General features: G+C 48.2%; 1 protein-coding gene across 1 annotated transcript in view; it reads right to left on the bottom strand.

Annotated features, from left to right (window-relative positions):
• LOC119442543 (serine hydrolase-like protein) overlaps positions 1 to 12,010 on the bottom strand; it is a 31,731-nt gene extending 19,721 nt beyond the window's left edge. Inside the window, exon 1 of the mRNA XM_037707455.2 lies at positions 11,704 to 12,010. The gene's annotated coding sequence lies outside the window, so the exon portion shown is untranslated. The remainder of the gene's footprint in view (positions 1 to 11,703) is intronic.
• Positions 12,011 to 17,387: the final 5,377 nt, after the last annotated feature.

Raw genomic sequence — 17,387 nt, 5'->3', positions numbered from 1 at the left:
TCAGAACTTTATAGGTGTTCTGTGGTTGAACCATTGGACTATCCGCGCCAAATGAGAAGAGAGAGAGAGAGAATGATCGTGAAGAGGAAGAGACGCTATTTTTGGCAACCATTTAGGGAGCCCGACTCAGCGCCTTGGAGAAAGAGTCATAAAGAAAAAAGAAACGTGGGCAGCTTGCACTAGTGGTGCAAGGCTGAAGTAAACAGCGGAGCTGGTGATCGACCTAGCTTTTCTTCCAGGTTTTACTAGGATTGGCTAAGTTTTGTTAGGAAATGCTAAGTGCTGCTAGGAGCGGTATTCCGAATCGGCTCGCCGCCGACGCGCAGATTCTCGCTTGGCCGCGCGACACGCTTCAAGATGAGCGGCTTCTTCCTCGGGTGTCCGGATCTTCTTTGGTCGTCCCATGTCAAGGGTACATGTACTCGCCCCAGAGTCAACGAGAGTTCTGCCGCCGTCGCCGCGGCTCCGAGCTTTATCTCCCGGGTGACTTCACGGCCAAGCTGCGCCTGCACACTTGCCGGGGGCGTGGATAGTCTAAACCTGCCGAGCCGCGGCCAGAGGCGCCTGCTGCAGTCACGGACACCGGGCGCGTTCGGCGCGAACGCGGGGAAACGGGGAAACGCGGACGGCGTCGGCAGCAGCTCTGCGTGTTGTCTCGTTGGTGCTGCTACAATTTCTCTCTCTCTCTCTCTCTCTCTCATTTTCTCTTTCTATCTCCCCAGCATAGCGCGCGCCGCACGCATGCTCTCCTTCCCTTTCCTTAACGTCCCAAGTCAAGGCAACATGTGCATGGCACGGAGCAGAGGCGAAGCACACTCCACTCCGTGAGGGGGTTGCTAGGCAACCCAGGTGACTCATCGCTCAGCGATGTTTTATTTCGATAGCAATTATATGGACACTCAAAAGCAGATTTCTGCCGTCGGCGTCGCCGTCGGCGTCGCCGTCGCCGTGAGGTTCCGTATGACGTCAGTGAAGATGAAATCGTCGCCGCGCGCCGAACGCTGTATGTGCGAGTGAAAGGGCGCGAGGGGCGCGCGCTTTCACGGGGAGTGAACGCACGGCGGAGAACAAACGCGCGTTCTGCGCCGTGCTCCCTTAAGGGCTGCAGAAGTAGGCGTCTCTTTCCTCCTTTACAATCACCATATATGTAGAGCAAACGCGCCTTCTTCCGACGCGCGAGAGGCCGTGGGGGAGGGGGGGGGAGGGAGGCGACGTTTAGCTGCGGCACCAAGTGCCTATTTATATCAGAGGCTCCGGCAACAGTCACCAACGCCGCACGCACTTTGAGCGAACGCGGGCAAAACGCCGACGGCGTCGACAATAGTTCTGCGTGTTGCCGGTGCTGCTGCATGTCCAAGTTTATACAGCTGATAAAGCTAATATCATTACTCCGTATAGCTCTCTACAAATTTGCTATCGCAATTGATGCTTCGCCTTTCAGGTGAAACTGCGACAACCTTTTTTGCTAACGCGTTACGGACTGACGGTCGGCTTAAACAGCTCCGCTGTTAAAAGGAAACAAGAGCTACCAGCCCTCGGCGATTCCAGGTTGTCTCTCTCACAAGCACGGACAAAGCACAAAGCTGCTTTCCGTCTAATTTTAAAGTGAATGGCTCGTATTCTTGAACGCGATATCTTGTCTGAGGAAGAGACAAACGCCGGAGCGTTCACGACAGCCGTCCTCCTCTCCCGTCACCCTCTCCCGCTCCGGCGGCGGTAGGTGGCGGGCGAATGCGAGACTTTGTCGAAAGTTTTATGGGGCTTTGCTTTAACTTGGTCCAAGTCTCGAAGTTGACAAACGCGTCCTCAGAAAAGAAGAGTTGGAAGAGGGACGAAAGCGCTGTGCCGGGGAGCAAGAACGCCTCCGGTACGCTGCGATACGTGGCCCATAAGTTTATCCCGATTGCAGGAAGTGTGAAATCGCATTCACTGCATACGTATATACCAATTTTCTATAAGTTTCAACTAAAGGTATTTTTTTCTTTTTTTTAAGCGAAGCTTTCTTTGCCTCTTTCTTGGACTTTTCCACTGCTGCTGCTACCTTGCACGCCGCGTCGGGGGGTGGTTGATAGCTCAGGGCAGGGGTGCGGGAGACAAGATAGCCGACGTCAACGACGTTTCGGTGGAGCGGGGCTACAGTGCCCTCTGACGCGCCCTGGGGTAGAGTTACTGCATAGGCTACCTTTATAGGCTCCCGTTATAGGCTCCCTAAACGGAGCCTATATTTTGGGGACGCAAGAATGCCCTCTGGACACCGTAATTAGGAGTGACAACCCCCAAAAGCATTGCAGGAGCTGCTCTTGCCGCGTTCGTGCTCACGCACAGCAGCAGGTGGTATTCTTACACCGTGATCCCGTACCAACGCAGTCAGTAAACGGATGATTAGCCCTGCGCTCGTGGCAGTTCACCTTACATGACACGGGAGAAAGAAAATGCGTAGTCAGAAAGCATTGCTCATTTGGGCTCTCTTCAGTAAAGGAAGGAGTGAATCAATGACACGTTTCTATGTTCTAGCTGTGTGCTACGTGGACAAACACAGTTGTTTGTCCACATTTAACATCACATCACGACTCTCGTATGCCGCCATCGTCATCGCCAAATACCGTCAATGAACGCAAACAACAAAGAAAGCTTCACTTAGATCGAATCCCACAGTGCATAGGATATGCATATATTTCTTTAGAGCGCAGCTCTTAGGCGCCCATTGCTGCGTTGAGCATCGGCGTCCCTCGGCGTAACCGAGCGAACGAGCACAGCGAAGGATGAAAGAGTGAACGCGGCGCGCAGGGGGGATGAAAGACGGCGAGAGCGAGAAGAGCGCGAGGTGAAAAGCGGAGGAGGAGGGTGCAGCGGAAGCATGAGGAAAGGCGAGGAGGAGAGTATGGCGAAAGGGTGCAGAGGAAAGCGGAGTGCCGCACGAGACGTACTGCGTGGCGGCGACCAGGCATCCGGCGAGCGCGTCCACCGATACCATCATAATCAGCCTATATTTATTTATGTACACTGCAGGACGAAGGGCTCTCCCTGCGATCTCCAATTACCCCTCTCTTGCGCTAGCCGATTCCAACTTGCGCCTGCAAATTTACTATCTTCATCACCCCACCTAATTTTCTGCCGTCCTCGTCTGCGCTTCCCTTCTCTTGGTATCATTCTGTAACTCTAATGGTCCACCGGTTATCCATCCTAGTGATCCTACGCATTGCATGGCTTGTCCAGCTCCATTTTTTCCTCTTAACATCAACTAGAATATCGGTACCGATACCATATATCGAAACAAAGCGCTGGCGTGGGCTTCGGAACCACTACGCATGCGCTACTTCGCCTGCGAAGCCACCGCTAAGGAATGCGCTCCGCGAGAGCCACACGTTCCCGTGTTCACGCTTTCTTTCTGAACAATGAGCGATGCAACTGGTGGAAATGCTTCATCTGCCGCTGCTGCTAAACGAGATATACATGGAGTATAGCATACCAGGTACAAAACTCCGGTCGTCCTCTCTGCCTTTCTGACATTAAAATATTTTTCTATCTCTATCTCTCCCTAGCTCTTCACGACACTGCTCACACAAACCTGAAATATACGGAATGAACGAAAGGCTAGAAAAACAAGGAATATCATTACATATGCACAAGTGAAAAAGAAACGGTATAATGACGTAAAACCCATTGTCGGAGGCTTTACGCTTTCTGAATATATCGCGCCGCGCTGTCCAAAGTCACGTTCACGTTCGACGAACGAAACAAGCGCCACTCTACTGATCGTACTCCATGAAGTATAGCAACATGATCGTGCCGGGCGGCTTATAGTCAGACGTCACATCTTTTTAAGTTACGGGAGCCTGGTCTGTGACGACACAAATGAGCCGGCGATACGTCGGGCGCTGAGCACCGCACTCCGCAGAGTCCGCACGTAAGAATGAGGTCGCGGGGCCGTAGCCTTCACGCGCACGCGGCCCTTCCGCACAGCCGTTGGTTGCTCCGCGCTCCTCCTTCGAGGCAAGCGCCCGGCAACAGCGTCATCCGTCGAGCCGATGACCGGCCGGCAAGCAGAGGAAGAGTGGGCTGCTGAAAGGGATCACATGGTTCTGCTACGGGAGGGGCGTAACCCGAAAGCTGCGACGTCGAAGCGAGCCCACGCTGTGGGTTGGCCGTTCGCGTCTGAGTTTTCGGCTGCAGCACAGCGAGACGGACGACACACACTAGACACCGAGGACTGCAAAGTGGGTCAATGCGCTGGAAGTACCAAATTGAATTTGGACGCAGTAACAGATGAATGTCGAGGGACAAGGACAGATCGTAAGCCGCTCGATCGGATTGACAAAGAAGCCAGACCGCGAACTTCGTACATGCACGGCGATCGGGACACCGGTGCATATATTATCAAAGCACACGGATCGTACACGTTAATGAAACTGCCGTCACCATCAAATTATTATTAGTACTAGGTGGTCAAAAAGAAATTATGACAATGTCTTCTTTCTCTACTGCTGCTGCTACTAAATACTATACTACCACATATAAACATGAATAAAAAACGATAACAGTAATAACAGTAACAATAATGTACCTGAGCACCGACAAGAGCACGAACACGTGTAACACCCCCCCCCCCCCCCCCGCAAAAAAAAAAACGAAAAAATGGCATGCTTTATTTTTCACTGATCAATAAAGAAAACATTGGTGACTGCGGTACTGTTCAAGAAAAAAAATACAAGAATTGTCAAATATGAGCTGACACAGCCTTCTGTCGATATCAACTGCCAGGTTGGAGCTGGAGACGTAACAAAATTGACTAAACAAGCGTCTTCATGACGGGTTCCGTACAGAAAGGCTGGAAGGCGAGGAAGTGTACGTACAGAGGATGCCAATTTGGACGGGAACACCGCATCTACGCATGAAACGATGATTACTGCAGAAGCGCGAGATGGAACACTAATGCGCGTTATCATGTGTTCGAGAAAGTCCGTGCGTTGTACCTTTTTCCTTCCCATTGCAAAAATAAAGGGCACCTGACAGCCTGAAAGGCAAACCAAACATTCCCTTTCATGTTGGTGGACGGCATGCAACATGCTCGGTCATTTCGGTGCGCATAGCCGTATGACGAGAAGCTTTAACAATACGAATTACGTGTATACAGCAGGAGGAAACGAGACATTTGTGCCGTATTACTGACTTCGAATTATTTACATCGCTGCGACAACACTGTCTCTGTCGATCACCACGCAGTCAACTGAAAATGCCAGCACTTCTCGCACGACAACTGTGCGCCAAGCCAACAAAAGGAAGTCGGGGCATATCCGCGAACTCATAGGAAGTCAGCGAAATGTATGCCCTGGAGTTAATAAGGAGGTCATCCGCTCTCGCGCGAGGGGAGAGTGACCTGCTTCTCTTTCGGTGCCACGCAGGTTCAGGCGCAGAACATGGAGGTGGTGGTGGTGGTGGTGGGAAGGAAAAAGTGGAACGAAGCAGTGCGCGCTGCGACCCGTGATCTCTGGGATATCGCGACAAAGAGCATGTACAAGGCGTGTACGCAGCGGATTATTCTGTGAATAGTCTGTCCGGAACTTGTGTACCCCGAAAGATCCGAGTGCAGGAGATGGGATGTGCCGCGACTATATATATTTATCTCCATCTTAGAGGACACTGGATTATCCGATCGCGGTGATGATATGACATATATAGAAGAAAGGCTGGAAGGCGAAGAAGTGTACGTACAGAGGGTGCCAATTTTTTTTTTTAAAGATACCTTACAGGCCCCTAGAGGCATTTGGACAGGAATTTGGACAGGAACACTCCATCTACGCATTCAAATGATGATTACTGCAGAAGCGCGAGATGGAACACTAATGCGCGTTATCATGTGTTCGAGAAAGTATCCGTGCGTTGTACTTTTTTCCTTCCCATTGCAAAAATAAAGGGCATCTGACAGCCTGAAACGCGAATCAACCGTTCGCTTTCATGTGCAGTGGAATACTGCACATACAAGGCCCACCAGACTGCACAGACAAGGCGCACCTTCGCTGCAACTCGGACCTCCGGCCGGACTGCACCGACGCGATGTGTCTCTTGTGTGTCGGTTATGGTTGGGAGTTGCCTTTACGAAAGCTTATTCAACACTGATTGCAATGACTGACAGTCCTGCATGTGATGTCTGCGGATGTGAGGAGAACATTGACCACTTATTTGTGCCGCTGTCTTCAATTTGAGGCAGAAAGACAATGTATGATTATGCATTCAGGAAACTAGACGATCGTCCTCCGAATGAACAGGCTATACTAGAACACCGTCCCCACCGATCATCGGGCTCAGAAGGCAGTGAAGGCACTTTTGTGCTTTCTGAGAGCGTCTGGTTTGTGCGAGCGCCTTTGACTCTGTAGTACGGTCCGTGCACGTCTCCATACCCCCCACCATCTGTCTCTCTATCTCCCTTCTTTCTCTTCCCATTCTCCCTTCCCCCAGCGTAGGGTAGCCAACCGGACTATTGACTGGTTAACATCCCTGCCTTCCTTACCTTCCTTACACACACACACACACACACACACACACACACACACACACACACACACACACACACACACACACACACACACACACACACACACACACACACACACACACATTATATATATATATATATATATATATTATTATTTACAGATTATACCGTATGTGTCAGCCTCACCTTCTCGAGGTCTCATGAGCTGCAGTGTATAGGCAATAAAAGACGGAAAGCCTTGTTTCTCCCATGGGAACATCAGTGATCTGGCTAATTGCCTGTGCTGCTATTTTTCCACTTACGTGCATGCATTTACCTTGATCGCACGATTTAGTACTATGAGGTAACTTAGCATGCGAATATATATATATATATATATATATATATATATATATATATATATATATATATAAACGTACAAATAGAAAGAGACACCCCTTACGTTAGCGTTAAATTTGTATAATATAATAGTACAGAGAGCAGTAATAGTGTAATCGCAAAAGCGGTAGAAAGGAAATGGCTTGAATAGCGTTTTTTTGTATAATTTATTTTTCCTTACGTGGAAACAATGTTCGTTTTTGTGTAACAGAAAAAAAAATTAGAATTTCATCTGTTCTGCTATTTTCTTTGCTAAGGTATACGAGCCACTTCAGCTTGGCACAGAATGCCTTGAACCATGCAATGCAGGAAGTTCGCGTGTGCTCGAAGGCCCGACTTAGGCCCTTAAATGGTCTTACACCGGCGTAACGAAAGCCCGGGCCGACCCGGGTTTTCGTTTCGGCCCGGGCCCGTGCAGTGGTCTAGTTGACGTAGCCGGTACGCTTGTAGTGAAATAGGGGTTCCTGAGTGCCACGGCTGCCGCTAAGGCGCCCATTGTTAATCTGGCAATTAATTCATTGAAATCTCGTCTTCTCGGCGCTTTCTGGGCATTCAGGTATATGATCAGGGCAATGAGTATGGCGCGCACAACACATTCTTGCTTATTCTGCAGTATATACACAACGCGGCGTAGGTCTGGTGATTAGGCAAATGTTTTGCATTAAAGAAAATAAATATAAAATAACGCGGATACAGAACCCGTCATTTCCATCATCGGGGACCGGATCGTTTCAACTGCATGAAGATACGATAAGCCGTCATAACAAACTTTGGCTGAGTGCCCGCAGTTTTGAATATTTCGAGTTCAGCGTCAAAAGTACAGTTCGCTTCTAAATTTGTCCGATGAGGAATGCAGTGAGTAACCCATGCGATGGTTACAATATCAAGCAGAGTAAACAAACAACCCTCGGTGGAATTTGCGGCGTAAATCCAGACGTCGCTGCATGCGCAGGTGCCGGAAGACGCGGACACATTATGTCACGTGGTTTCCCTTCGATGCTGTAGACGCCAGTGTGAAAAACAGTGCTGACGGCGATGTCCTGCTGTATATAGCTTCGCAAAAGGGTTCGCGGGTAGTCACTCGCAATCAGGAAAAGACGGCGCTAGAAAATTAATAAGCTCTAATATAAACTTAGCACGAACTACATAATTAGTAATTAACTTAGTTATTTATGTAAAGTCAGAGAAGTCGGCTTGAGATACCCTATACACATGTTGGGGAAGGGTTTACGAAAGAGGGTTACAGGATGATTATGACAATAATGTAGTGCATGGAGCGGTGATGCAGCGGTCAACACGTACAGGACCATGTTTATTGAGCCTATAGTTCTGCGGGTCTTGTAAACATTGTAGCATGGCCAGTGCAGTTGCTGTAGTGTATCTCGGGTGCCTGCAAATAATTATGGCGGCAACGATGATGGTACGACGGGGCTACTTGCGCTGTACTGTTTTTTAGACGACATCCTTCTCTAGCTTGAATGCCTAGTTTTCTGTGGTGCTGCATACGCGCGCTTTTTCTTTTCTTTTTTTTCTCCCGCTAATTCCTTTCCAAGTGATTGGTTCCACTGTGCCTTCACTTTCGAAACTGCAGAAATGCTGGCACTCGTGCGCTTGTTTCACACTGACGCCATTGCACACAGCACATGTTCCTTCACTGCATCTTGTGCTGTGCGTGCTTGCTTGCTGTCTCGGCGCAAGCCCAGTCGCTTCCTCTGACTCGCATTCGATTCCATGGTAGTCAAAATATCTGTCCTGCGCTTTCCAGCAGATGCCCACTACAGCGAACCCATCAATTTCCCGAGTCCAGCACCAGAATCTTGCCGCAGCAGCCCTTCTTCCGAAGCTGCCTCTGCTGGTGAAGGTCGTACTCAAGAGCCTTGTACGTCAGATGAAGTGATTTGGCTTCGTGGAAGATTTCGCGAGCAGTTCCTCGGGAGAACGAAAAGGCGGCGCGAGAAACAGAATAAACAAGTTGGGCAGACTCCACGCATAATGTGGGAGTCGGTGATAAGCGAATCTTTCTTTAGTGTTTGCGCAAATATTAAGGCTCTCGCTTTCTGACTTAGCGCCAAAAACACGGCGGCGCCGATGCATTCTTACTGTGATGCGTGGAATTTCGATGTGCTCTCGCTCGCGTATTCGGGTTCTTTCAGTGCGTATAAGTCTGAAAAAGTCTCCAGCTTGTGTGTTCGTTCACTTTCGAAGGAAATGTGGTCCTTTCTTCAAACAAAGTTGCAGAGGGACACTTAAGGACACTTACACTGTATTCGGAGCAAATGCATCGGTCAGGCTGCTGAGCCTTTCGCTCTTTCTTCGATTTTTGTACATGTACAGAAATAAATCAATTAAGAAGAAAGAAAGAAAGACACTCGAGAGCAACATGTAAGTTAGTTTCGACTATAGTAATATATTCGTTCTCTCGTATAACGGGAAAAGATCAGCTATATATAGCTGGAGCGAAATGACGAATAAACTTTCGTTTCTTGAATTTCGCGCCTATACCAGCATCGGTACGTCAGTGTGAATGTGATGTCACGGATTTCAACGTATTTTCCCGTATCTGGGCCATGTTGGCACAGAAAGCGTTCGTGAAACTTGTGTAGTCGAGTGTTCGGTTCTTCTAGTAAAGCAATACAGTCATTCTTCACTTAGACCCGTCTAGACGTTTCCAAAATTCATGATGTCGCGACAAGCTGGTGCATGAATTTTATGGAGGTGGCCCCGCCAGCCGTCTCTGGTTTTCTTGCGTCTTTTCCTGGCTTACCAAGACTACTCTCAGGCTAAGACGCGGTCGTTTTTCTATCGGCAGAGGTGTAATTTACTAACGCGCAAAGCCATGATAATGATGAATGATTCACTGGCCTCCCCTTTGAAACGGGGCGGTGACACATAGTCACCTAACCTGCGTGATTTAATCAGGTGTGCTATACATGTTTTTATATAGCATTTTTGTATACATTTCATTACTCTTTTTTTTTCCCTCAATATCAAACTTGTATCTCTACCTATGACTAAGAGATCAAATCAGATCGTATCAATCTCTTCCCTGCTTTTTTTCCCCACCAATACTCTAAACGTCTCTTGCTTATCTCGACTGCTGACCGGTTGATGCTTCCGTCCACTTTAAACCCAAGCGCTTCTGGAAGGTGTACGTTACTTGCGTTTCGCACTGGGTGAATCTCTTCGCATTCCATTAGGATTTGTTGAGTGGTCTCCGGATCTTTACTGCAGCATACACATGCCTCATCTAGTTCCGAATATTTGCTCCGGTATGTTTCGGACCTTAGGCAACCTGCTCGAGCCTCAAATAGCAAGGCACTGCCCTTTGTGTTATCGTACAGATTTTCCCTTCTTTCCCACTCAAAGCAGCGCAGCAATATTTGTCGTGATTACAGTGACAACAACGACGACAACGATACAGCGACGTTAACGACGATGACAACAATGACAACAATGATAACGACGGCACAACGACGACAACGACAAGGTCAGACGTCGCGGGATCGGATTCATGAATAGGTGAAACAAGATTTGGTGGAACATTGTGACAATGGAACACAAGTGGAACATTATGACAATGAAAATTATGGCAACACCTGCAGCAAACGCAAAGAAAACTGAACAAATTACCCTTAACCGCTAATGCAGTAATAATTTGAACCATCCTCCGCCAACGACGTCATCCGGTGATTTACTTTTACGTCCCACAATGGTTACTTATTGACTCTGAGAAACAGGGAGTTTAATGATGAGAAATGCCCCCATCGAGGTACATACATTTCTCCCCTCAGCTACACTGCGCTGTGGGAAGAGAAGGAAAGAGGAGCATGATGGATGACAATGGGTATAGAGGGAAGATGCGAAGCGCTAGTATAGGTCTGCTCAAAGCCTGCATTGCCCAAATTCGTACTCATTAAAAAAATCGAGTGAGGCCTGAAAACTATACTTACAGACTCTCCAAGCACCGACCTAATTTCGACCACCTGATGACCTATCTCATTTTTGCGTCACGCTCTCATTGGAATGTGGCCGCCACCGGCCACGTAAAAACATGACTTCAATGTCAGCATCTGATCGCTGTAGCAGTCGAGCCACAGCGGTTGGTCCGATAAAATAAATTAGTTTTTTTTTTTTTTTTCACGGTTTGACAGAAAGGAATTTGCGCGCTCTTCCCACATACGCGTCACATTAGGTCAACTAATGCTGTCGTACTTACACTATATTCCACAGCTTCATACGGCACGTTGTTCGAAGTGCACATGGTGCGGGATACCTTCACATATGACGCATTTTTCTATTGCACGAACTTTTTTCGTCGTTAGACGGCTCAATGCTTTGGGAGGGCTGGCTTCCATGAACTTCAGAGATAAAGTTGAGTCATTGTATCGAAGCAGAAAAAGCCAGCACGTACACCCTCGTAAACACGTCGAGGGGTGAAACGTTGCTGACGCACGAACCAGTAACAAAATGCAATAACCGAAAGCACGGCAAAGCTGTCAAACTGCGTCAAACGTGCGCGCGCTCACGCACTGCAAAGCGACGGCGCTGCTACGCGGAAGTGTGCTGACCCGCTAGAGAGCCGGCGCACAAACGCCTTCTTCGCACAGTTCGTTAACAACCGCCGCTAGCCCGCTCGGTTGACGGGTCGCCATCGCTATGCGAGGAGAAGACAACGCACCTGACGCGACCTAATGGCATCATCAGCTTATGCGTCAAATAAAAATCGACTGTTCAGAGTCAAGAAGCGAAGGCGACCGCGCTCCGAGAGCAGACGACGCGCGTGCGACGCACTCGATCCTTCAGCTGAAGAAGCGAAAGCGTGCGACACTCACCTGCGCCGAGGGCGAGGATCAAGGGCGACTGAGCCTAGAAACCCAGCGCTCCGGTGACACCAATTTTCGCGCCTTTGGGTCGAGGGAGAACCAACTGTCTTGGCTCCGACGGGGGACGCGGCTAAATCGAGTACCCCGCGCACCGCAAACGCACGCTCCTCGCAAACCGTCGGCGTCCGTGCCGTCCGCCCCGACCGTAAACACTATACGGACGCTCGCGCGGGAAGGAGCTACCACGGTGGGAGGCGAATGTTCCGCTTACGAACTGGCACTCGCGTGCCAGGCCGTAGCTGAGGGGATTCTACGACGCCACGCACAGTTGAGCGGGCTAGTGGGTGCGCGCAACACTTTCCCCGCGCGGGCGCCGTGCGTGATCCCTTCACGAGGCCCACTTTTACGCTGTTCTTTCTTTCTTTCTTTCTTTCGTTGGCCGCCTGCTTTTAGAACGACGAGAGTGCGGCACGGAGCTAAACGTTGCCAGAAGAGTTCGGCGCGCTTTATTGTGAACTGACACAACGCTGACGCAACGTCCCTTCTCCGAGTTCCCTCGCACGCGTGGCATACGCGAACAACTTCTTGTTGGCACGGTTGACGCTTGAGCGCGGTCTCGTGCGACGAGTTCACAGTGGATGTCGACATTGCGCGACCTTCCCGAGGACGATGTCCTGTGCCCCAACTATTGTCCGCTGCTCTAGAAGGATTGGGCGAAGCTAACGGTTGGGTCGTGGCAGAAAAAGGTGTCCCGTCCCCCGTCGGTTTCTGCTGAATCATTGAGCCAAAATCCAGTGTATCCTACGGCAGATCGTCGAGAAAAGACTGGCGGGTTGATTTTGCGACGTCGCTATATACGGGAAAGATGCTCTGCGTAAGTTTGATGGTTTCCATGTTTCGACGTGACGGCCAGGGGGTGCTTTGTACGCCTATTTAGCACCCATGTAATTAATGGTGCTAACTTGTTTAAACACTCATTTAACACCCATGCATAAGGATGCTAAATTGATGTTTTAATATTTACATCAGTTGCTGCGCCCTTTAAGCACTTAATCAGTTTGATGATAGACATATTTTAGGAATAACTAGTTTAATAAATAATAGAGGTGGGCGAATATCAACTTTTTCGAATAAGAATATTAACTATCAAATATCGAATCGAATGTCGAATAGTAGGTAAATGCAGACGCATACATTTACAGAAGGAATATTTATTTCGGTGTAATCAGGAATACGTCTATACTGACTATTGCAAAAAATACATTTTCTATCAAGGACAAAACATCAGTTTTAATCACAAGATCAATAATTGTCGTTAAAAAAGTCGCAGTTTCGCCAGAAAGGCGAAGCGTCGATTGCGATAGCAAATTAGTGGACGAAGTAAGACTATTAGTTTTATCGGCCGTATAAACTTGTAAACATTCGCTTATTCACGAAATTAGCAAACATGACGTGTCACGCGCGCACGAGCAAACACGAACACATCTCACTCGATGACCGCGCACACTCGCTGTCAAAGCGCTGGAGTGAGAAAGCGTGGCAGCTGCAGCGGGCGAATTCACCTTTGTGCTGCCTCTCGCTTCAACGCGAACTAAGCGGCGAGAACACAGCGCACACGAAGCTAGCAGCATTCGGCGCACTCTGTCCCCATCGCAGATCGCTTTCAAGACAGGGCCAGCGCGGCCGCGCCATACGCAGCCGCCGCCATGGAGAGTAGAGCACCTCCCCCCGGTGCCTTGCGCGCGACGGAAGACGGCGCGCTTCCTCCCCGCTTTCCTCCCTCGCGCGCGCGATCGTCGATTCACCCTCGCGCGCTTTCACTCGCACACACAGCGTATATATAAGGCGCGTGGCGACGTTGTTATTCGCCCTTGGACGGACGCTCGACGGAACATCACGGACGCCCTGAACGGACGGACGGACGCCCTTGACGGAACATCACGGCGACACCGACGACGGCAGCAGAAATGCGCCTGTAGTGTCCATATATTTGCTATCTCAATAAAAACCGTCTCTCAAGTCAAAATACTCAACTCAAAAATAGTCTCTCAAGACCTTTAGAGATTGTCTTCACACAAGCTTTCTAAGAAAGAATGGCTGTTGTATATAACTGGCTTTCAAAAACGCTAAATAAAAGAAAGGAATGCGAAGCTGTAGAAAAAGAAGAAAAGCTGCTGAAGGACTTGTGTGTCCGTTAACATGTGTAAAAAAGCCCGTTGCAAGGAAAACATCACATGCAGGTTGCAGCGTAAAATATAAAACTGCTACACGACTAGACTGCCAAAAACAATTAATGACAAACTACACGCAAAAGTTGTCATGTGGGCTTCCTCTGCGAAAACGAAAACAGAGCTTGCATTACTCATTATGTTTTTGCATTGCTCCGAAACCTTTTGTCGTTGTCTCACTTCTGATAATCTGTGAATTGGATATACCTTGTCCCCTAACAATAGAGAATTTAGGTTATAGGGGACGCAAGCCACTTGCGTCCCCTAATTTAAAACTCTATATAATGGTCATCATCTGTTTTGCTTGCCTTTCCTTTCTTTAACGCTGCGCGCCCGGTACTTCCAGATCATGTGCGGCATGCGTGTTATCGGCGTGACGTATATCCTTCCTGACAGGAAAGTAGCGGGCGCAGAGTATTCAAGAAAGGAAACCGCAAGCAAAGCAGACGACGATTATTCACTCTAAAAAAAAAAACTTTACTCCCTTTGGAGCGTATATTGTTCCCAAACAATAATCGCCATCCACCTCTCTTGCATTTCCTTTCTTGAAAGCACCATGTCACGCTGATAACGTGCATGCCGCTCGTGACCTCCTCTGGGGCGCTATATAAGCTGAACATCGTCGAATTCCGCCGTATTGTCGAATACGGCGATACGATAATCAGATCTTTTCTGATCTGATTGGTCCAAAGGGCTGCTACAGCTTCTCTGATTTGGCCATTGCAGAATTCGACAATATGACGGAATTTGACAATGTCGAAATATCACCCCTGGAAATACCGAGTATACGCAGCGGGAAAGAAAAGAACGGCGCGAAAGATATAGACGACTGTTATTGTTTGAGGACAAGATACGCCCCTATAGGAGTGTAAACATTTTTTTTAAAACTGAATTATGAAAAATTTTGCAGGTGTCACGGCAACGAAACACCACTCTATCTATACGGCCTTGTGCAACGCTGCGGCAAATTTTCACTTGTCCCACATCGGCACCTGCACGCCGGATTGTTGCAACAACAAAATCGTTCGGTTAATTGCTGTATATATCACTGGTGGTAATCACTATCACTCTTGCCTGCAGAAGGTTCCGCGTTCTACCTTATTATAGCCTAACTTAGTCAACGTGCAGCTCCGTCACTGCGCCAGACAATTGAAACAGAACACCGAATCAATAAGTCATCGTATGTGCGCTTCGACTTTTTCAGCAAGGGAAAAAAATATCGCTACCGTAAAAGGCTCAGAGAGAAGTTTACCGCCGCAAGTAGTCCTGGCGTTGATAAAAGCATTATCCGTGCTTCCATGCGAAGATAGAGACTTGGACGGGCATGGTTAAGAGCATAGGAAAATATTCCATGGCATTCTTCCAGCAGCGCAAAAACACGTCGCGGTCAGGAGATAAAAAGGCAAATAAACACAGCCACCGGGAACCTCTACACACTTGCCTTCTACAAAACCAGCAAGAAAAAAAAAAATGTTTTATCAGATTCACGCAATAAGCACTTCGTCGCTTGAGCGGCATCCTTCAAAGTTGTTTACCGCCAAGATTAACGCCTCCCGCGTTATTCTACCACGCAGCGCTCTATATGTGGTATTATTCTGGGCTGCAGCAACCATATATACAACGTACTGTCGTATAATGAACCGATCATGCAAACGGAAACACCAAGAGACGAATGCTTGCGCCAAGTCACCGTGCGACGCAAAAGTCCGCAAAAGTCACACTAAGAACGGAGTTGTCGACTACTCTTTCGCAGCTATATCTCTCTGCATTTGTACAGAAGAAATGCAGAGCTTATCAGTCATAGAAAATAAAGGGCTCAATTTGCGCCGCGCCGATATGGCGTCACAGAGTGTTTCAGCGAACACTTTCAACATTTTTTAAAGGTTACCTGTGGCAGATAGCACAATTCTAGTTCATGAGCTAGTCTACTCGAAGAGGCGGACATATTACTTGCACAAAAAATTGAAATGCACAATCGACTAATTAACAAAGCCACTAATTAAGCTTTTACTAATTAATTGTAATTGATGTGTAATTGTAATAATTAATTGTCATTGAATTTGTAAATTACAATATGGGCCATACGGTAATTAGCTAAAAACTTCATTAGTGCGTTTTCGTTAATTAGTCGATTATGCATTTCAATTATTTCTGCAAGTAATGTCCGCCTCTTCGAGTAGACCAGCTCATGAACTAGAATTGTGTTACCTGCCACAGGCAACCTTTAAAAATGTTTTAATGTGTTCGCTGAAACACCCTGTATATTTATTCTGCAGAAGTCGACAAGATCGATTCTCTTTCCTTTTTTCTTCTTTTTTTTCATGTAGGTATGAATGAAGCTTTATTTCCCATGGAACAATGGAGGAATGTGAGAAAAAAGCCGCATAGAGACAGCTTCACAACCCTCAACCCCCAGACGACATATGACAGCGAGACAAGGCAGCAATACATACACACGCAATAATAATTGTCTATCATGGATATATATATATATATATATATATATATATATATATATATATATATCAATAATTATATAACTATTTCACCCTTTAAGTGAAACAAGAACGCCACGCTTACGAATGTGCAGCAGCTATGAGCCGTTGAGCCTTTTTGCGATAGCAATTATATGGACACTCCAAAGCAGATTTCTGCCGTCGGCGTCGCCGTTGCCGTCGACGTCAAACGGCGATGAAATCGTCGCCGCGTGCCGTGTGCTGTATGTGCGAGTGAAAGGGCGCGAGGGACGCGCGCTTTCACGGGGAGTGAACCCACGGCGGAGAGCAAACGCGCGTTCTGTGCCGTGCTCCCTTAAGGGCTGATGATGATAAGTGGTTCTTGAGGGAAAGGGAAAGGGGCTGCAGAAGTAGGCGTCTCTTTCCTCCTTTACAATCACCAAACATGTAGAGCAAACGCGCCTTCTTCTGACGCGCGAAAGGCCGTGGGGGGGGAGGGGGGGGGGGGCGACGTTTAGCTGGGGCGGCAAGTGCGTATTTATATCAGAGGCTCCGGCAACAGTCACCAACGCCGCACGCATTTTCTGCGAAAACGGGCAAAACGCCGACGGTGTCGACAACAGTTCTGCGTGTTGCCGGTGCTGCTGCATGTCCAAGTTTATACAGCTGATAAAGCTAATATCATTACTCCGTATAGCTCTCTACAAATTTGCTATCGCAATTGATGCTTCGCCTTTCAGGTGAAACTGCGACAACTTTTTTCTGAGTACGCTGATCAACTTTTCAAAGACAAGTGTATAATATGCTGCTAAAAAAGCATTTGAGGCCTCGACACAAATTATACTGCGAAGGCGATAATCGAGACCACCATACGGCGGAAATGGCAAGTTAGGTGAAAGGCGACGACCGTCACATGAGGTGCAGCTCCTTTTTCAAGCGAAGCTTGTATACGCTAGCCTGCGCCGGCGATGTAACGCTAAAAAAAAAGAAACTGCTCTCACAGCAGGAC

Source organism: Dermacentor silvarum, chromosome 2 (genome assembly GCF_013339745.2).
Source record: "Dermacentor silvarum isolate Dsil-2018 chromosome 2, BIME_Dsil_1.4, whole genome shotgun sequence".
NCBI lineage: Eukaryota > Metazoa > Arthropoda > Arachnida > Ixodida > Ixodidae > Dermacentor > Dermacentor silvarum.
This window is presented reverse-complemented; position numbering and strand designations above follow the sequence as displayed.